Consider the following 21,860-nt stretch of genomic DNA (forward strand, 5'->3'; position numbering starts at 1 on the left):
TCTCCTGGCAACTAAGAGTGTAATCTCAATAGTCAAAGGTAAAATTTCTCCCACATGAGTATTTTCTTTTTTAAAAAGAAGATAAGTCACCTTTGGCTAACACTGGACTTAGAAACTATCTAGTTTTGCCTTAAATCTTTCATTATTTGCTCATGTTATGAGGCAAAAATGTGGCACAGAAGAAGAGACCTTAAAGACCTGTTTTGAAAGGTAGGCTCTTGCCACTCACAGGTGTCATGGCCTTGGGCAGGTTGCTCACATCCTCTGAGCCTCATTTCCCCCTCCTCCCCACTGTAATATAAGATCATACCACCTCTCCCTACTGATGCGAGGATGAAATGAAATGAACATAAACAAGAGCATTTAACTTCCACTTCCAGACAATACATGTTGAATCCAAATCCCTTAGCCACCTCCTAGCAATGACTCGTGAGGATATGAGCAAATGAAACTTCCTACATCCATGAGAAAAGACATCTGCTCTCACGTCTAGCTCTGTCTTTGATTCCTACAATGATCAATTGCCTCTCCCCTTCCATATGCTGTCTTAAAAAATCATAGTGACCCTGACTTATAACCAGATAAGAAAACACAAGTGATAAGAACAGTGAGTGAATCTCCTGACACATTGCAGGGTTATTTGAATGATTAAGTTGACCTGCAATCTTCCTCCTTTGTCAACAGAGAAAAACTCTGAAATGGCCAAGAGGTCCAAGGCAGCCAGTAGCCCAACAAACTGAAGAGTAGACGAGGTGCCTGAGTTCATGGCGGTCCTAACAAAGTGTCAACAAGCAGAGAACCACTGTTTCTGTCAAGTTTACTGTGAAAAGGTACATTTATTCCCATTTTGGAGGGATGGCCCTATTGCTCTCCTGCCAGAACCACTTGGGCAAACATAGATATTATCTGAGGTGGGAGAGGGGAACAGTAAGGGTAGGGAAAGGACCCAGATAATCAGAAAGCTTGGGAGGATCAGGAGTTTAAAAGTAATCATGCAAAATAGGTTTTGAGATTTTCTAATTATTTTTTTTTCATTCTTGTTACTTCTGGAAAGCTATTCTTCCCACCCCAAAATTCCAAGATCTTAAAAATATCTGCTAAAGTGTGGGCTTTGAGACCCTTTTCTGAGACGAATTTTTACCTGTAGTCCAGATTGCTTCACTCCTCCTGGATGGAGGGCAGGCATCTCGAACCTCTCCATCTCTATTAGTGACAACTCTATTCCCTTACCTACTGGTGTCAAAACCTCAGAGTTTCCCTTGTCTCCTGTTTTTTAAAATATATATGTTTTTAAATTAATTTCAGAGAGGAAGGCAGAGGAAGAGAGAGATTGAAACATCAATGATGAGAGAGAATCATTGATCAGCTGCCCCTTCCACACCCCCCACAGGAGGTCAAGCCCACAACCCCACCCCCACCCCCGGTTCATAGGTCGATGCTCATCCACTGAGCCACACCAGCCTGGCTTGTCTTCTATTTTTGTTCTGTTTTGTTTTCTCATACCCCTGCTCAATCTGCTAGAAAATACTATTGACTATATCTTCTAAATATACCCAAGTCAACTTGACCGTTTTTAACTATTGTCATTGCCACCACTTGGTCTTAACCTTCGTCTCTTTCCTGATTTTTACAATATCCTCTTCATTGTTTTCTTTTGTTTTATTCTTGTCCCTTCAGCCTATTTCCAAACACAACAGGCAGATGAGCCTGTTCCAGTGTACAAGTCAGATCATATTAGAACCCTTCAGCTGCTTCCCACCCCCTAAAAAGGATCCTTATTAGGGCTTTAGGGGGCATAGATGCTCTGGCCCCATTACCTGCCTGCTTTTCCTCCTGCTCCCCTGGTTCACCCTAATTATGCCCCACTGAGCTCTTCCCTGTTCCTCCAACACCCCAGCAGACATACACCTGCCTCAAAGCCTCTGCTCTTCCCTTCCCTCCGGTTCTCTCCCCAGATGCACACCTGGTTGGTTCTCTCCCCAGATGCACACCTGGCATATATTTTTATTGATTTCAGAGAGGAATGGAGAGGAGAGAGAGAGATAAAAGCATCAATGATGAGAGAGAATCATTGATTGGCTGCCTCCTGCATGCCCCCTACTGGGCATCGAGCCTGCAACCTGGGCATCTGCCCTTGACTGGAATCAAACCTGGGACCCTTCAGTGCAGGCGAACACTCTATCCACTGAGCCAAATTGGCTAGGGTCTGCCTGGTGCTCTTGATTTCTTTATATTTTTGCTCAATTGTCACCTTCTCAGTGACATCATTCCAAGTCTCCCTTCTAAAATTGCACCCTCTCCACTCCAACCTATCTTCTCCCATTTTGTTTTTCCTCCTTAATGCTTATTGCTGCTTCACACACTTTATATTTTATTTACTTATCTGGTTTATCATCTGCTTCCCTGTGAGGGCAGAAATTTTTGTCTGTTTTGTTCACTGTGGTATCACCAGATCCTAATACAGTGCCTGGCCTGTAAAGCTGCTCCATCAATATTTATTTAATTGAATTAAACCTAGACCTGAATCTAAAGCCAGACCTTCTAATCGCTGAATGAGTATGACAAAGATACTTAACCTCTTTGAGGGTGTGAAAGACAAGGGACTGTGCTTGGTTTACAGATTTCAATAATTCTTAATTCCCTTCGTGTTCTCCCAGTGAAGTAATGGCAAAAAGCCTTTGAGATGCTAGAAAAGTGACAGCCGAGTACAAGGAAATTTTTTCTCTTGCTTTATTTCTCTTCCTTACTTTCCATCTTTTTCTAAAATTATTATTCCACTCGTTTTATTCCTTATCCTCATCATTATTCTTACCAAGGGAGCTGAAAATAATGTACAACACATGGAAGGAATGATGGGAGGACTCCAAGCTTTTAGAATTGTTAGAACTTAAGAAGTGGGACTTGCTCACGTAAAAAGACATCAGCCTAGTATTCGCTGATGGAGAAAGAGACCAGGGACAGATATTGGAAGCCAAAGCTGTTATAAGGTACAATCTTCATAGCAAACTTGATGGGTTTGCCTGTGTCATTCTGGAGAACACAGAAAAGATATTCAGGAGCTGGACAGTATCCAAAAGAGGCATTTAAAACAATTCAGGTGACGAGGAGATGGGATTGCTGTGGTAGAACTCCCCCCAAAATTGTGACTCTTCAGCCTGGATTGGTGACATTGGGGAGATGGAATAATAGACAGCAAACCCTTACATTACACTTGCTCATGCAAAGCTTCATGCTGTACATATGACATATAATAACTTGTTCAATCCTCACTACTGTCACAGAAGATAGATGGTATTATTAAGCTCATTTTACAAATGAGGACACTGAGGCACAGAGAGTAAGTCATTTTCCCAAGGTCATACAACTGGTAAGTAGCGGAGCTGAGATGACAGAACAAGAAATATGACTTAACACGTCTCAAACAGTCATATTGATCATATGAATATAGACTGGTTCATCAAACTCTAGACCTGCTTATGTGTCCTGATAAGCTGGCTTCTATCCATGGTTCTCTAGTCTCCCATCTGGCCTCATCTTACCTACCCAATTGACACTACTTCCTGCAAATGCACCCTTCAGCCTAAACTAGCTGCTACTCTGTTTGTCTCCAGACCACACTCACACATTTGTCCCTGCTCCACCTTCCTCAACATTGTTGTTCACAGTGTGCTCCTGACTCATGGCTGCGGCTCCACGTCCCCTTAGGACTCTGTGCCTTTAGGATAAAGCACCTTGGGAAAGTTCTCCAGATTTCATTTCTGCTTCCTCCCCCAATTTTCTGGCCTTGAACTAAGCTCTCTAGTTCCTACCATCTGTCTTGTTCCTTCATCCTACCTTTGGCCCAATGCCTTTATACAGACAGCTCAGGGATGGTCTTTCTGGCTTGTCGACTTCTTGTTACCCTGGGTGCTCTCTCCTGGCCAAGCTCTGTAGCCTACACAGACCCGTGCCTGGCCACCATTGGTCTAGCAACCCAGGTGGGTAGAAACTGACCTGAACACCTTTGCTTCTTCTTCTCTGTCTAAATCCTGTGAGAGTCCTATCAAATCTTGGCTCCTTAGTGAGACTTTCCACAATAATATCATCCAGTGTATTCTCTTTCTGCTTAGCTTCCTGGTCACCCACATGTCTATTATCTGTAGCATCCATTTAATGCTGGGGTCCAATCCCAGCGGGTCCAGGGGTCCCCAAAGGTGTGGACGGAGTCGGCGAAGAAGGAATGACATGAAGACAGCCTTCAGTTGATCAGCAGCCTAGTCAGGACCTCTAGCCAGGATCTCCAGCCAAAGTTCTGGTTGGAGTTCTGGTTAGGAACTGATGAGGATCTGATGAGGATCTTATGAGGATCTGATGTTTATTGTCTTGTTACATCCATATTTATACCAGCCGATTTTAATCCTGTCAATTTCTATTACAAAGGTTAGGGCGTTTCTTATCTCCATTCCAGGGAGTAAAGATTATGTAGCTTAACTACCCGCCTGGCACTTAATTAAGGGGTTGTATCCCCTCCCTAACCTCAGGGAAAAATCCCCACCTGGGGAAACAACCTTTCTCAGAGAGGTGACCTTGGTCAAAACACATGGCACTAAGGAGAGCAAACATATTAAGAACAATATGCTATATATGCCAGGTTCCTTGAAACATATGCTGTGCAGATGTTTCTTTCCTGCAGCGACTGTGTCAAGCAGCAAGGATGGACCGGCTTCCGGCAATTTAAAAATGTTTTTAATGATTTCAAAGAGGAATGAAGAGGGAGGGAGAGAGAGAAACATTGATGAGAGAGAATCATTGATTGGCTGCTTCCTACATGTCCATGTCCCCTTCTGGGGATTGATCCCTCAATCCCAGGCATGTGCCCTGACTGGGAATGGGATGACACTGAACCAATGAGCCACACCGGCCAGGCTGTAGCATCCATTTTGATATGTGGTTTAATTTTCCTTTAGTACTCTGTACAGTTGGCATTATTCACTGACTATTTCCTATCCTGTCTCTCCAAGAAGATAGCATGTCCTTCTGGCAAAGACTGTTTCATGTCCTCCCTTTATATTCCTTCTCTTTCTTTATGTGCTAATATTTTCCCACCAACTGCTTGCTGACTTGAAGATTTTATGACTAATTCATGAAGAGTGAGTTGAGAGGAATATGAAGCTATGGAGACATCTGCAGTGTGGTACTTATGAGCTTCAGCATGGAGGCTGACTGGTATGGATCATATCCTGGCTCTGCCAGCTCCTGTGTGGCCCTCTTATGTTACCTCCTTAGCATCTGCCTCCTCAGCTGGAGATGGGGGCTGTAGTGAGGGTTAGCCAAGAAAATGCATGAAGAGTTCTCTAGGAAGATGTCATGCATAGCAAGTGCTCAGTGAGCAGGAACTATGATTTTTCTTGTCCCTAAGCTTTGAAAGGTATATCAAAGAGAACAATGAACTCCCGGAATATGTTCCCTATTGAACTTGTGTGAGGCTTCCTGGACCGTGATCCTATTCCAATACAGCATTTCAGATGATCTTATATTAAACCAGCTTGTGGGTTTTTCAGTCCCTTGAAATTGTGGAATAAATGCTTTTAAACATTTAGAACTGAGGATTGTATGGAGAGCCTGTGAAATTGGACGGGAGGAATGAAGCTAAGGTTTTTGATTATATCCTGATGGATACTTTTCACCTGGCCTTCCCTTCGTTTCTTTCTTCCTTCCTTCCCCTCAGGTGTTGAAGGCTTATCATGAAAATGAGTTAAAAGATCAAAAGAAATCATTGACATACTTAGGTTAGGTGTATATAGGTATTTATAGATTCTTTTAAATCTTCAACATTTAAAACCTGAGTTTACTGTCCTTAGTAAACCGTCACTGGTTGATTCCTGTTCACTCACTCTATTTTTAGCCCATATATTTTATGGTTGCAACACGAGGCAAAAGCTCCTGTTAAAATCTTGATTTTTCATTCAGCCTTTCAGATGTGGGATTTTAAATGCTGAATTACAAGTGCTAAAGTTGTAAGTTAACTTTGACTAGTGAATTCCAAGATCATCTCTCACTATTTATATTTTTCTTTATTTCATCATTTTAAAAATACTTATTGGATTCCTGATATGTCTCTGTTATGGAGATGGAGAGATGAATAAGATATAGGCCCTCCCCTCATCTACTTACATTATGACCTACTGGATTGTAATGCTCTATTGTTATAAACTATTTTGATTTCCAAGGATACATTTTAATACTATCTTAATTTTAAAACCATCAGGGAAGTTTTCATCTGCTAAAGGGAGTGTGTGTGTGTGTGTGTGTGTGTGTGTGTGTGTGTAGTAGTAGTAGTAGTAGCCTCCGGGTGGGGAGTGATGTGTAACTCATGATTGGACACTTGAGTCAGAGAAGCAGAAGGAATCTGTGCTAAGAGAATACAACCAAGGCTGTTGCGCAGTGAAGGGAAGAAAATCAAATACAGGATTATTGCTGTAACTGAGAAATAGCCTCTAGGTACTTTGAGTAGATGAGTTCTTTAGCTACTCCTTTCAAATGATAATTTATAGCTCTTTTTGTTTTTCTGAACTCATTTTATTAGGCTTCTGCTTTCAACATTTCAAATAGAATAATGAAGTTGAGAGTCACTGTTATTAGCTTCCAATGGCCTTGAGAAGTCTGCTTCTGTGACTGAGGTGATGATGGCAGACTTGGCAAGGAGCTGGGAAGTTATGTTCGAACCTTCAAAACAAAGCAGAGTAGAGGCCACAGGCAGTCCAGGTGAGAGGAAGCATAAATTCTACCCATTAGCTGCTCAAACTCCACTGGCCTGAATGGGCCTCCTTTTGTGGAGGGTTCAGAGGCCCCCTGGGCTGGCGGATTTATGTCAGCAGGAGCAGTGTAGTAGAAAGAGATTAAGAAAGCTTTCAAAGGACATGTGAGTGGGTTGCTCCTCCATCTGATCGGTCTGGGACACAAAGCTCAGTCTGTGAGGACCTGGGCTGGTGCCAGCGAAGGGAGTAGAGCAGGCCTGAGGAATGGAAGGTCACTGGCCAGTTGGGTATTGTGATAATTATATCCTTGTTTCCTTGAAGGTACCAGCGTCCTTGATTTTCCAGCTTCAAAGAAAGCTGCCTCTCAAGTAGGGGGACACTCACACCTGCTTTGCTGCAGTGATTTCTGCCTTCCTGGCTGCAGACTCAACAAGACAACAATAGGTCTGTGGACATTTCAAGGTCATATTCATAAGCCAGACACGGGAAGCTCCTCTTTTGCCCTTTATTCCTAAATGCAAATGGAAAGGTTAGTGTGCCCCATGAGAATTCAGCAGTGAACCCAATTTAATGGTTCTACCTTAACTTCAGATACTTTGTAGGTCAGGCACTGTAAATAATCACCACCACCCATGTCCTCAATCCCTTCAATTCTTACCCCTCCCCAAAGGGACTGTCACAGGAGCAGAAGTCTAGTAATTACGAGAGGTGTCAATAGACAGGATACCTGGAATGTTTTAGTTTTTCTTTTTTCCTGTCCATTCATCTGCAGAGAAGCTGTGCCAGTAAGAGTTAGGAAGTACAAGCCTAGCTCTGCCTTTCACATTTTCCTTATCGCACTTAGGTTTCCATGAGACCTTGGGGGAGGAGGAAAAGGTATTTACTTTTTTAGGTGGGATCCTGTTTGTCTACTGGGTGCAATGAATATGATCTGAAGTGGGATTTCCACTGACTAAATACATATTTGCTGCTCCCCACCCCAAATTTCCAGTGATCATCTGAGCCCTCAGATCTTTAAATGTGCAAATTTAAAACCATATTTTGATTAATAAGTTCCACTAGTTAAAGATGAGATGACTGGTTTCTGGCACTTACAGCCTTCCCAGGAAGCAGACTGGATATTACGGAGAACTCTCTGGATCCGGCTTTCTAATGTTTCTGTAGTTGCCATCAGCTCTGCAGACCAAACTTCCCTTCTCTAAGCCAAAGCAGGTGCTTGTCAAAACCTGGAAATTAGAAAGAGGGAAATATTATTTATTTTTCTAGCTAGTTCTTGTTTTGACCTTGACAGGGATAAATAGTAGTTGTATATACAAAATATTCCCTAGCCCTAACCGGTTTGGCTCAGTGGATAGAGCGTCAGCCTGTGGACTCAAGGGTCCCAGGTTCGATTCCGGTCAAGGGCATGTACCAGTGGGGGGTGTGCAGGAGACAGCTGATCAATGTTTCTCTCTCATAGATGTTTCTAACGCTCTATCCCTCTCCCTTCCTCTCTGTAAAAATTCAATAAAATATATATATATAAAAAAGAAAGACAAAATATTCCCTCTTTTTAACTTTTGCTCTGAGATTGTGCAAATACACATGTTTATGTTGATGAATTCCCAATTTAGTGACATATAAATAACTAGAGCCTTCCCTCATCGAAATATGCAGTCTCTCCCTCACACCCTCACCCCTCCTCCTTCTCTTCTCTTTCTTTCTCGACCTCTGTTGTTCTAAGAGTCTTCCATTTCCCAAGCTCATGAGTACTGACTGCTATGACACTTAAGGAACAAAAGCTTTGTCCTCCAAAGTTAGCTCCTACCTGTCACCTGGGACCCTGGGATTCTGAGCTCTTGCCTGTGATTTAATAACAAGACCCAGTGCGGCAGCCCAGGTGCTGTATCTCATACCCTCGCTGACTGCCAAGGGAACATTTAATCTGTTGACTTTACTCAGTTATGCTACTCTGGCAAATGTACCTGGAGCTGTAAATTATTTTGATGTTTAATTTATTTGGTGAAGAAGGAACTCTCTTATACCTTGTTATCTAATAGCAGAAGGTGAAAAACCACTTTGTTTGCAAATCATAAAAACTCTAACAGACATGTGCGTTAACAAGTAAAAAAGACTTTCTTGATCTTAAAAGTGACACAGGGGCCCAAACAAGCACTGATAACACATTATCCCCTAAGATAAAACTTATGTATAAATCTGTTCAAATTAGAAGTGAAATGTAAAACAAATGCCTTCCATCAGATGCTAACAGACAACCAGTCTGAAGGGAACACAAGTATAAACTGTAAATGAGGGCTCAGGAGGCACATAGTAGGAGCCTTTTTCATAGTGCCTGCCCCTCCTCTCTATTATAATCTACTTCCCAATGACCCAGGGGAGGGAGAAGTTTAAAACTGTAGAAGATATGATATTATCTAAACCTTATTAGTATACAAAATTATTACCTAATAGTGAAACATGTCATTGTTTTATTTATTCTTTGACCTTGTACTTAATACATGTTTCATTAAAATAGAAACTCAGGACATGGTTCATTAAAATAGAAACAAACAACAAAAATAAATGATTTCATGGAACAACGACTGTCACAGCAGATTAGGTTCCCTCCCCTCCAACTGTTTCATTCACTCTCTTGATGAATAAGGGTTGATTTGAGGCAAAAATAAACATAATCTATAGCAACACAAAAATGTAAACAATAGTACAGAAATTCTTTGAAAATCTTTGCTTTTATAATTGCCTTGCTTTAAAAGTACTCCTGGAATCAGGCGCCATTGTTGGGCTTTTATTTATCACCATCCAAATTTTTAAATGTTTCCTTTATTAATGGGAGGCAGCAGAGTTCCTCAGCTAAGAATGCTGGTCCTGGGTTTTAATTCTTGACTTTTATTAGCTGGGACATTGGAGAAGTTATTTAACTTCTCTGTGCCTCAGTCTTCTCTTCTGCAAAAGAGGGATATTATCTTCCTCATGGAGTTCCTGTGTGGTAAAGTACATAAAATAGCACCTGACACATAGTGTTCAATAAATGTTAAATCATTGCTATTAATCATTTACTAAGTGCTTTGGATTCGTTTTCTCATTTCCTCACAAGACACTGTTCTATGGGGTATTTTTTATTATTCCCATTTTACTGAGGAGGAAATTTACTCCTAGACCCAGAGTTAGAAATAAGCTGCGCCCCAATTCAAACCCAAGTCTTCAAGTCTCTGGGGCAGCTTCGATTCCCTGAAGTTTGCAGTGGAGACAGAGATCTCAGAGTAGGAAGTTTATTGGTGAGTGCTCAAGGGCGACATCTGTGGGCAGAGGGAGAAGCTGCACTGCGATGCAGTAGATGAGACTGCAGCAAAGGCCTCACCTCAGCTTTTGGAAGCTCTGGCACTGGCGGGGCTCCTCAGAGGGGCCCCATTGAGGTAAGGGGCTGCCTCCATAGAATTTGCAGGTCCTTCCTTGTAAGCTGCCCCAGAAGGAGGTGTGGCTTTGGGCAAAGCAGCTCTCTTCAGCCAAAGGCTTTCTCCAGAGAGGGTCTCAGCTGAAGAGCTGTCTGCAGCCAACACTCCCAGCCGCTTAGGAAGGTGTGCAGAGCCGTCTCATGGACCCTGGTGGTTGTGATCATGGCTTGTTTTGCCCAGAATCTCTCAGACCGCATTCGCTTTGGGGAGTCCAGGAAGCACATGGATGTGAACTACAGAAGGTGCTTGGTGGCAAAACCAGCACAGCAGCTGGTTAGACCCTGGCTGCCCAGCCCTATAAGATCGATCATTTAAAAATGCTTAAGTAGCCCACATTTTGAAAATCCATTCTTGCCAGCAAGCACTTCTTATGGTTTATGTCATGATTCATTGGCTGGTACCACGGCATTTTCAAACGGGCAGGAGCCTGAGAGATCCAACTTGTTCGGTTGGGTTCAGGTGCAGGGGAGTGATTTAGTCGCGGTCACACAGCGTGTTAATAGTTGCACAAAATGAGATTGGGACCATAAGCATGAAAACATATCTCGAGTAGAGTCTAGCTGTTTGCCAACTGTAAAGAAATTATAAAAACAAATTCTTGGCTGACGACCTGAAAGGATAGGTTTGGAATGTTAACTTAATGCACATTACAATCTTGAAGTTTCTTGTCATATCCTAGATAAAGTACTCTGTTTATATTTTATGCATTTCCATACAAAATAGCTTCTAAAACGAAATGCCAAGAATTCTCACTGACATTGTGTGGCTGGCATTTCTTTAATTGTATTTCGTTTCTTTTTCTGACAATATAATGTTTTATAATTAAAATACTCTTCTACTCATAGAACTATAGTTTTTCTCTGTATAGCTGGCACAATTACATAAATACTGTATGGTGCTGGAAATCTTTAAAGAGCCTATTTCAGACCTGAGAGTAAAGTCTTATCTTTAAAATTACTTTCAGACAACATATCAGACACACAGAGCTGTCAGGTTTAAAACTGTACCAACGATTTTATGTTAGCTTACTATCTAAAGTGCAGTATTCTCTGGCATATGGATATATTCATAACCACAAAGATCAGTGCTCAGCCAAAAAACAAAAAAGCTTTTAATTTTTCATTACCTCCTCAGTACACTACCTGGCTAAATTTAGACATTTAAAAATCCCATATGAATGTTCAGCTCTTCAGAGATGTTAACCCCTAAATTTCCAGCAGAAAACCTGCTGGAAAATATCTATATATATAAAAGCCCAGTGACCGAATGGCGGGATGACAAGAACGACCGGTCGACCAGTTGCTATGATGCGCACTGACCACCAGGGGGCAGACGCTTAATGCAGGAGCTGCCCCCTGGTGGTCAGTGCGCTCCCACAGTGGGAGTGCTGCTCAGCTGACGGGATGAGTGGCTGCTCAGCAGCCGCTAGCAGGCCCAGAGTGAGGCTGAATCTCTGCACCAATCAAATACCTGAGACAACCCAGACTCTGGCCTGACCCCACCAGCTGATGCAGGCCTACTAAGGTGTGTTCTTGAAAGAGCACAGGGAGCTGGAATAGGTGGATGGCAAGAGGAGATGTGACTGTGGACCCCCTGGGGAGGCTGTCCTGATGGCTGAGGATCCTGGAGAGCGGCTGCCCTGAACATCCCTGATAGTGTCACTGACCTGGCATCACACATCAAGGACATTCACCGAGTGGCTTTGGGGAACAACGCTCTCTGCCAGGTTCCTCCATGACACAGAACACGCCTTTACCCAAGACATTACCTCAAAATATCATCTCAGACTAATTTCCTCATTCAGCAGCCACTCAGAGGGTGGGTCCACAGCCACTCGGCTGACCAGAATGAGCGGTGTGCTCACAGCCAGCCAATCACTGCAGGTCACGCCCCCACCAGTGCACGAATCTGTGCACCAAGCCTCTAGTTTGACAATAAAGAATAGTGGCAATTTAGTTTTGGAGTTCAGAGAACAGACTCAAGATCCATACTGCCTGGTGTCAAAGCCCAGCTTCATTACCTGTATGACTGTGGGAAAGTTCTTTAACCTCTATAAAATGGGAATAATATTACATGGCTAATGAGGTAATACATGTAAAGTGCTTAGAACAGTGTCTACACACAATAGTGTTCAGTCAAAGCCATATCATTAGAATTTGCTTTTTAAACCACAGAGAATTGAACCTTTACAAAAAAGTTAAAGATGAAAATTTAAAAACTAGTTACCCCTAAGTGATCAGGTTAAATCTGTGATTTTTAAAAAATCCTCACCATTGATTTTTAGAGAGAGTGGAAGAGAGGGCGGTATGGAGGGAGAGAGAGAGTAAGAGAGAGAGATAGACATTGATGTAAGAGAGATACATTGATTGGTTGCCCCCCAGACAAGGGCAGTGATTGAACCTGAAACCCAGATGTGGACCCTTGACCCATGACCCTTCAGAGTGCGGGCCAACACTGTAACCACTGAGCAACACTGGCCAGAGCAAATCTGTGATTCTTAAACAGAACTCTTATGTGAAATAGAATCATAAGGCTAGATAGAAAATACATTTAAATTCTAAAGATTTATTCTACCTGATACACATAATAAATGAGAGAGTAAATTATCAGTTTTTAACAGGAAGAAATTTGATTCTAGAAATTAAAGATCAATGTTCTAATAGTGAGTTCTAGAAAATCATTCTCAACTGGTAGTGCCATGAAAGAGTGCCTATGCCCATCTTGCTCACCATTAAGTGCCCAGCACATTACAACACTACCATATCATAGGAATTTAATATGTGTGGGATGACTGACTGATGGGCTAGAAGAGGCAATGCCCTTTAATTCCTAGAACTTTACAGTTAGAAGGGCCCCCCTGCTTCTGATGTCACAAATAAGGAGTCTGAGGATCAATGATTTAAAATGCATTTCATGGTTAGCTATTAATAGAAGCATGATCCAAGCTGTTGCCTTCAGGGCTTGGGCATGTAAATAAGCCACGCCTTCTGCAGTGTCTTTCTAAAATAAGTTTTTAGAAACACCAGTCTCTTGGGATATTCATGGGTAAAAGGTAGAAGGGGTTGTTCGGGGGTCACATAATTTCGGGAAATGCTGAGTTTAAACAACTTAAACTGTGGGTCTCCAAAAGGGAGCTGTAGTAGCATATGCAGCATTCTGAAGAGAGTTTGACCATAAAACACGGTTTGAAAGGAGCATCTTTTAGAACTGATGGTCTGTGAAACACCGAGAAGACTGACCAGTAGGCTTCAACAAATACTACATGCAGTTAACATGATAGAAACATACACAAAGCTAAGGTGAGTTAGACACAAAAGTTTTCCTAGGGCCTTTCATGAGAGAGGGTAAGAACAGTGGTGGGGTGGGAGGAGGTTAAGAAAAGCCACATGTAACTTCCGTTTGTGTCTGAATTTCCTAAGTGTCCGAGTAAGGTGCAAACAAAATGCTACTGGGATTCAAAGGTCAGAGTTCCAGGGAAGAAATAGCATTTGAGATGACTCTTGAAGGTTGAACAGTTCCTGCTCAGACATTTGTTGGTCGAGGCTTCTGAGCTGCGCTGATCCATAGGAAGCCTCACAAATGCCCAAGGGCTCCCACCTGTCCCCATTTGCCTGCTGAGCTAGACCCTCTGCATCTCCATCCAATGCCTTGAAGAATCTGCAACCTCTGGAAAACCTGTATTCTAACATCTAGCACCATACTCTCTGGTATTATTAACTATACAGTGGGGCCTTGACTTACGAGTTTAATTCGTTTGGAGACCGAGCTCGTTAAGGAGCTCGTTAACTCAAATTACTCTGTCAACTCAATGCAAAAAATCGGCCTAGAGACAGCTGGTATCTCAAAAAACTCATTAGCCGGGACACTCATAAGTCAAGGCCCCACTGTATATCCTTTTGGTCAGCAACTCTAGGTCAAAACGGTTTGTCAGAACACAAAAGTAACACAGAAAGGGAGGCCAGAACGGAATAAACACCAATATGGCAGGACTCATTCAACTCAAATGGTGTAGTCAAGGGCTCAGCTCATTGGCTGGAAGCAGCCACAGCACTGTGCACTAATGCTCATTGGCTGTGAACAGTCAGAATAGTTTCTTTGTCCTAAATCTCATTGGCTGAGAACATCTGATGATACTCAGAAACTGGGGAGAAACTATACACACCCACTACAAAAAAGCGAGTCCCACAAAGCCGTGATAGTGGTTACCCCTAGAGAGACAAGCTAAGTTGGGAGAGTTAGTAACGTCAGACTTCTTGACTTGGGTGTTAACTTTAAAATGACTTGTTAAGCTGTTTCTTTTCTGGATGAGGGTTAGACTTCACAATCAAAAAGTTTAAAATGTTTACCTAAGGATTCCTTATGCCAATTTCGGGGGTCCGGGAGCAAACACGCAAAGAACCCCGCAAACTGCTGACCCAGTTAGACTCTGGCCCAAGCATCTACATTAGACCCTTTTCTTTTAGTCTCTTCCTCCAGAACAAATGTCTCCATCTCAGTGCAGTGACTTGATTTACAATATAACAAATTTAACAGTTGAAAGTCCTAGAATTCATCCTCAGCAAAACCTGCAAAGCAGCTGCAAAAAAGATGAATGTCACTCGTGGGATCAAAAGCCTAGAAGGACTGCGTGGAAAAGTTCAGCAGTGAGTGCATGCAAAGCCTATTCTGAGCAGAGGGCCATTAGAGGATAGTGTCCGTCAGTCTCATATCAGCTGGGAGCACCTGGGATGACTGGGCTCCGCAAGGCGGCCCATTCTTGTGCAGAAAACCCTGGTGCGAAGGGCAGTCTCTCGGGCTCCACCTTCCCGGCTCCCAGGCTTAAAATCCAGAATCCAGCTTCAAGCGAGCCAGAGAAAAGGCAGAGCGACGTGAAGGGCAGGTGCTGGAGGTTTCCTTTTGTCTCTCTTCATAGCTTTTAGTCTTTAGAAATGTGTAGTTAAATAGGCTTTCTTCCCTCTGGAAAACAGATTTCCCCCTCTCCCACCTCTGCCTGGGGAATAACAAATTTCAGATGGAGACCTGAAAACCCAAACAGAAATATGCGATGCTTCAGACACCTCGTGTCGGGCTGGCTGTCACAGACTCTAGTTTGGGTCAGACTGTTTAAGCTTCTTGGGAACAAGCATTTATCTACAGCAGGGTCATTTTATAGATCTATTAAATCTACATTTTCTCTTGGGCTCCGTCCCCCAGCTCCCCTCAATCCTGCTCCAGTCACACACTCTAAAAATCCCCTTAAGTCCCAGGAATAAATCTCTATAAACTGCCAAGTGTTCAATCAGCCTTTTACTATATCTCTTTGCAATTAGAATAAATTTACTGCTCCGAGAGATGGGGGAAATATGCAAGGTACTCCTTGGATAAATATACTGCAGTGAGAAAAGTAGAGGCTCTGTAAAAATTATCTCTGTGAATTCAACAAGAATCAAGGTCACTGGAGCTGCTACATACCAGGGAACGTTAATTAATGGGCCTGCAGCTGGTGGTACCACTTGGCTGCCCTGCTCCAGCTGCTTGCTCCATATTTCTCTCATTTGTAGGACCATTCTTGGATCAAATCCCATCTCTTTTTTTTCCCTCCAAGCACAAAAAGTACATAAGTCTATCCTGGAAGGATGCCAACCTTTCAGAGAACTAAGTAAAGTGTTGTTTCTTGGCTATTTTTATCTCCTTTTTAAAGAAAGGACACTCTATCACCTCTGGAGCTGGATTACTTGTAATCAGCGTTCCAGCCGTGGTCTGAGGTCACTGTTCTGGCACTGTCCACAGGGAGGTGTCCTGAAGACCGAGAGCAGAGCGGGACACTTGTAACTACCCCTCCAGCTAAAGTGGAAGGCACCTGAAAAGATACACCTTCCGCCCTTCATCACCCAGTCTGCCTTTTAGGCCAGGTGGGGGGCAAGGTAAAAATGCAGCAGAATACATTCAACATCTCTGAGCTGAAGAGGGACAGGGAAGGAATTAGAAAAAGCAGAAAAGACAGAGGAGGCAAAAAGTATTTCCAGGGTCGAGATAGTTTATACCATTTAAACCTGCTGGGAAGCAGTAAATGAGATGGAGCATGTAAACCACTTAGCACACTTCAAAGGGACACAGGCAGCTATTGTTAATTATAATAAAATTCCAGAGGGAGCAGAGCATTCTGGTTAAACATGACTTCAGAGTCCAAAAGATTTAGGTTCGAGTACCTGCTTAACCACAAAGTAGCTGTGTATTACTTGGTTGGCTAATTAGTCCTATAGACCTCAACTTTCTCATCTGTAAAATGGGCCCAATAATAATATCTGCCTCAAAACTCCTGAGTGGACTTAAGGAGACACTACATGTAGGACATTTGGCATGGTGCTTGGTTCCTGGTTAATCTCAATAAATAGTCATTGTTGTCACTGGGGTTTTTATAACTGTTTCCACACCTCAGCAATGGAAGAATCAGGAAAAGCTGTTCTCTGAAGCAGTGAAAATGGTTCCACTTGCCTCTATTGCAACCAGCCTTATTTTGCCTCTCATTTGGAAACTTTCTTTCCTTCAGTGTAACATAGTGGAGGGACTGGGCGTTCTTCCACACAATGACAGATGAGCGAATATCGCCCAGAAACAACAGGGGAATGCCTGACTCTGCTTCTTTAAGGAATTCCCCAGGTAACATCAGCCATAAACTCCAGGTCAGGGCCCTGGGGATTGCTGCCCCAACTCCACTCCTGAAACAGGCAGGTCCTTATCCCTGGGGACCTGCTCCTTGATGAGGCAGACCCAGCTTTACTGAGTCCTTTATAAGGAAAAAAGAATGTTCTAAAAAATTGGAAAATGTTCTCCATTGCTACTAACTGTAAAATGATATTTGGGCCTTTTAAAAGACTTGGGAAATTTTCTGAAATTACGGAATATGGATTTCAAGGAAGCCTTGGGGGATTAGATTTTTCCTCCTTAAAGCATTTGAAACAACTTTAATCTGCTTTCAGCATGCTATCCAATTCGGCATGGCATTCTGGGTGAGTACTGTTGCTTTCTTCGTGGAACTGATACTTTTGTGTCCCCTTTAAAACCCATTTGGAGACATATTTAGGGCACAGAAAAAAAGCACTTGAATTTAAAGAACAAAACTATTCAAGATAAAGGAATGGCTTCTAAGATTCTTAAAAGAAATTTTTAAATTTGTGTTTGGGGCATAAGAAAATTAAATAAAAATCTAGTATATGCAACTTCGGTCCTATGACTATTCATATCTAATTTTTTGGTTGCTGGTCCTCCTATCATATATATATAGTGCTTTATGATATGCAAAAAATGTATATACTTTCATGTAATAGCACCATTCTGGGAGGCAGGTATTATAATTCTTATTTTACCAACAAGGAAATAGGCTCAAAGAATGAAAAAAAATGTACTTAAAGAAAATTAATATGCCAAGAAGTTGAACTTGGGATTCTGGGCTTTGGGCCCAATACCTTTTCCACAACATCCCATTACCTTAAACCTGCCATGTGACCTAGGCAGCCCCAGTCAACTTTTGGTGCCTGTTTCCAGATCTGTGGAATTAGAATAATACCACTCTGGCTTCCTTTCAGGGAACAATGGGTAGATTTTCCAGGGCCAACTCTATCAGGTGGCCCAGATTTCCAGGAACAGTGTGTGATGAGCCTGAATGGAATGAACTCTGCAGAGCCCAGTGAAACGCTGCTAACACCCTGTCCACCACAGGAATTCGTCCGAGCTTTGCAGGAACTGCACACCCAAGCTTGAAAATGATTCTGGTTGCAAATGGGCAAGTGAAGAATGGTTACAAAGCTGGAAGGAGGCCTGGAAGCTACAAGTAACTGTGAATAGCTCATTATCCCAGGGACTGAGGAACCTGGAGAAGTAGCAGAGAGGGAAGGAGGGGCACATAGTTGTCAGTCTGGGGCCTTAATCCCCTGAACTTATAAAAGAGGAGTAAGCGTGTCATCAATGTGAATGAAAACTCAACAGCCATGCAATTCTAGAAGAATGTATAGTTTTGAAATGTCTAGGAAAATATTGTATTTCTCCTTTTCTCTATTACAAGAGTAGGTATAGTCATTGTCAAAATAATCAATAGAGAAGTGTAGAATTAGAAAGTGACATTTCCGGGCCTGCCCAATGTGGCTCAGTGGTTGGAGTTTCAGCCTGCATACCAAAGGGTCTCAGGTTTGAGTCTGGTCAAAGGCATGTACCTGGGTTGCAGGTTCCATCCCCAGCCCAGGTCAGGGCGAGTGTGGGAGGCAACCAATCAATGTATCGCTCACACACTGAAGTTTCTCCCTCTTTCTTTATCTCCCTCCCTTCCACTCTATCTAACATCAATAGAAAAATATCCTTGGGTGAAAATTAACAAAAAAAGGAAAGAAAGTGACATTTCTGCCTTCATCTGCTCCTCTCCTAACTTGCTCCCTACACTCCTCACTGTTAACACTCTGTGTGTTTCTTAAAATTCTTTCCTTTCAAATACGATATGTGTGTGTGTATTCATATACACATTGTACACATGTACACATTCACATATGTATTTTTAAATGGGGTCGCACAACACATAGTGTTGCTCATGTGTCACAGGCACCTCTCATTTTCTCCTCAGCTTTACTGAGGTATAATTGACAAATAAAAATTGTATATATTTAAGGTGCTCAACATGATGGTTTCATATGCATGTTGTATACCTCATGAAATGATTACCACAATCATCTAATTAGCATGTCCATGACCTTGCATAGTTACTATTTTTTTTGTGTGTAGTGAAAATACCTATGTTCTACTTTCTTAGCAAATTTCAAGAATATGATACACTATCCTATATAATAAAAGGCTAATATGCAAATCAACTGAACAGCAGAACAATCGGTCACACTGTCATGCACTGACCACCAGGGGGCAGACACTCAGTGCAGGAGCTGCCCCCTGGTGGTCAATGCACACCCACAGGGGGAGCACCCTCAGCCAGAAGCTGGACAGCGGTGGTGGTGGGAGCCTCTCCCACCTCTGCAGCAGCGCTAAGGATGTCTGACTGCGGGCCTAAGCCATCAGTCGGACATCCCCCGAGGGCTCCTGGACTGCAAGAGGGCACAGGCCAGGCTGAGGAACAGCCCCCCTCCTCCCCCCCAGTGCATGAATTTCATGCACCAGGTCTCTAGTTGTTAATAATGATCACCATGATGTACATTAGATCTCCAAAACTTATTCATTCGCATAACTAAAGCTTTATTTCCTTTGACTAACATCTTCCCATTTCCTCCAACCCCACCAGCCTCACCATTCTAGTCTCTGCTTTTTTGAGTTCAACTTTTTTTAGAGACCTCTCATTCTTTTTAAATCTTGGAGAGGGCCTGGTGTTGCTCAGTGGTTGAGCATCGACCTATGAACCAGGAGGTTGCAGTTCGATTCCTGGTCAGGGGACAGGCCTGGGTTACAGGCTTGATCCCCAGTAGGGGGCGTGCAGGAGGCTGCCCATTAATGATTCTCTCTCATCATTGATGTCTCTTTCTCTCTCCCTTCCTCTCTGAAATCAATAAAAACATATTAAAAAAAAACAACTCACGGAGAGGGGTTCCACTATATGGACATACCATTGTTTCTTTAACCAACTACCTACAGATATAGATAGAGGTTATTTCTGGTGTGTTATTTTTCCCTTAACTATTACAAATAATGCTTCAGTGGATAATAATGATGGTTTATTAATATGAAATAAAACTATCTAGAGATAAATGGGCTGGAAAAAGTTTGGGAAAGATGGTACATAACAAAACCCTTACCAGTGAGCCCAGTGTGAGGAGCCAGAGATGAGCAGGTGTAGCTCCTCATTATGTCAGATCCATAGCTAGCACCAAAGAATGAACCCAGGGGGCGGGAAAAAGTAAAAAAAAAAAAAAAAAAAAAAAAAAGGAAGAAAGAAAAAGAAAGAAAGAAAAAAGCAAGCACAGCAGGATTTTTTGAAAGGTTAGACAAATTGAAGTAAGGATCATTAGCAGTGTATAGAAACCCTATAGAGAAACCATTTGAAATGCAAGTAAGAGTATCTACAAAGCTCAGATTGGTGGCGCTGTAAGAAGGAAAATGATGGCGAGGGTGACAAAATGTTGAGCATTTAGTCTCCATGTCAGTCCCCATAGGACAGGGGGAGTGTCTTATTCCTTTGTAGCCCTGACACCTGGCATAATTCCTGACAAGTTAAAGGTGTGAACAAGTACACAAGTACTTGAGAGGAGCAAAAAGACTATTCTCAAGAAGACGAAGCCTTTTAGACATCAGTCAGCAGAACTGACCTGAATATAGGTGAGTCTTGATTTGTGAACTTAAATTTTAAAAATATTTAGCTTATGTTGAAAACCAGTAAGTTAAAAGATGGTGTGTTACTAAGAGCTCTGGTATTTAATTTACTAAACATGTTTGTGTTTTAATTCCTTCTCTACTCAAAAATATATAATAGTTTAAACTGTAACTGGTCATTGAATTTTTAAAAAAGTTAATTTAAAACTTGACCTCATTTTTCTTGAACCCACCACTAAGCTGGTGGGTTCTGTCTATTTGCCAGTTGTGTCAATGGGCTGGTTTCTACCTCTTGGCCTCAGCTCCAAAGTGAAGTAAAAAGGACCAAGTGACCTATGGCAGTCTTCAGTCTTACTAATAAAGAATGCAGGGGAAAAGTTTAAGACATAATCCTCTGTGTGATGTCCTATTGACTGGGTAATTACATTCCAGTCAACCAGAGACTCAGATAACTAGACTTATGTGTGTATACTCCTAAAGATGTTTTTATGAGAAAGGGATAAGTGAAATATAAGCAAAATGATATGAAGGATTTACTTTAAGAAAGAGAGAGACAGAGAGAAGAGCCAGCTTGGTCACCCTTACCTTCTACATTAGGGTCAGCAAATTTCCAAAAATATGTCAAAGGGAAGATTGCCAACTCCTGTTCTCCATCAGTTGAATTCTACAGAGCGGTAATCCATACTCATTATGATGCAATGATCCAGGGGAAGAAAGATTAAATTTGGTAGCATTGCTGGTATTGTATTTCAATGCGCCACACACTCATTCATTCAATAAACATGAGCAGAAACACTAGATAATCAGAAAGATCATTCTCTAGTAATTCTGAATCAGTGGGATTGTCCTGTTGAGCCTTTTAATCAGTTCTGTACTAGAACCAACGCTGAATTGTCCCTCCCCATACCAGCAGAGCCTCCAGTTCATAATGGGACATGCTTCAGAATGCTCTGAATTAGTTTGTGGATAGAATTATCTGCAGGGAGGTGACCTGGTGGCCTGGTGAAAGAGAGGAGTGATCTGCATAGAAAGACATTTTTTAAAAATTTATATTTTTGTTTATTTCAGAGAGGAAAGGAGAGGGAGAGATAGAAATATCAATGCTGACAGAGAATCATTGATCAGCTGCCTCCTGCAAGCCCCCTGCTGGCTAACTAGCCCACAACCCGGGCATGTGCCCTTGACCAGAATCAAACCCAGGACCCTTCAGTCCGCAGGCCAATGCTCTATCCACTGACTAAATCAGGCTATGGGTGGAAAGACATTTTTAAAATGGTATTTTGGCAGTGTGGCTCAGAGGGTAGGTAACTGGAGTAAGGTTAATGGTCTTGGGTTCTGGGCTTTTTATTACTATACTAGAGGCCCAGTGCACAAAACTCGTGCATGGCCGGGG

General features: G+C 42.3%; 1 long non-coding RNA gene across 2 annotated transcripts in view; it reads right to left on the bottom strand.

Annotated features, from left to right (window-relative positions):
• Positions 1 to 6,551: 6,551 nt before the first annotated feature.
• LOC139018987 (uncharacterized) overlaps positions 6,552 to 21,860 on the bottom strand; it is a 45,271-nt gene continuing 29,962 nt past the window's right edge. For both annotated transcript variants that reach the window (XR_011472963.1, XR_011472964.1), the window contains exons 2-3: positions 7,833 to 7,963; positions 6,552 to 7,248 (exon numbers count right to left, since the gene is read on the bottom strand). This is a non-coding gene — a long non-coding RNA (uncharacterized lncRNA). The remainder of the gene's footprint in view (positions 7,249 to 7,832; positions 7,964 to 21,860) is intronic.

Source organism: Myotis yumanensis, unplaced genomic scaffold, assembly GCF_028538775.1.
Source record: "Myotis yumanensis isolate MYYU_CA2020_CCGP unplaced genomic scaffold, mMyoYum1.0.hap1 SCAF_10, whole genome shotgun sequence".
NCBI classification, from domain to species: domain Eukaryota; kingdom Metazoa; phylum Chordata; class Mammalia; order Chiroptera; family Vespertilionidae; genus Myotis; species Myotis yumanensis.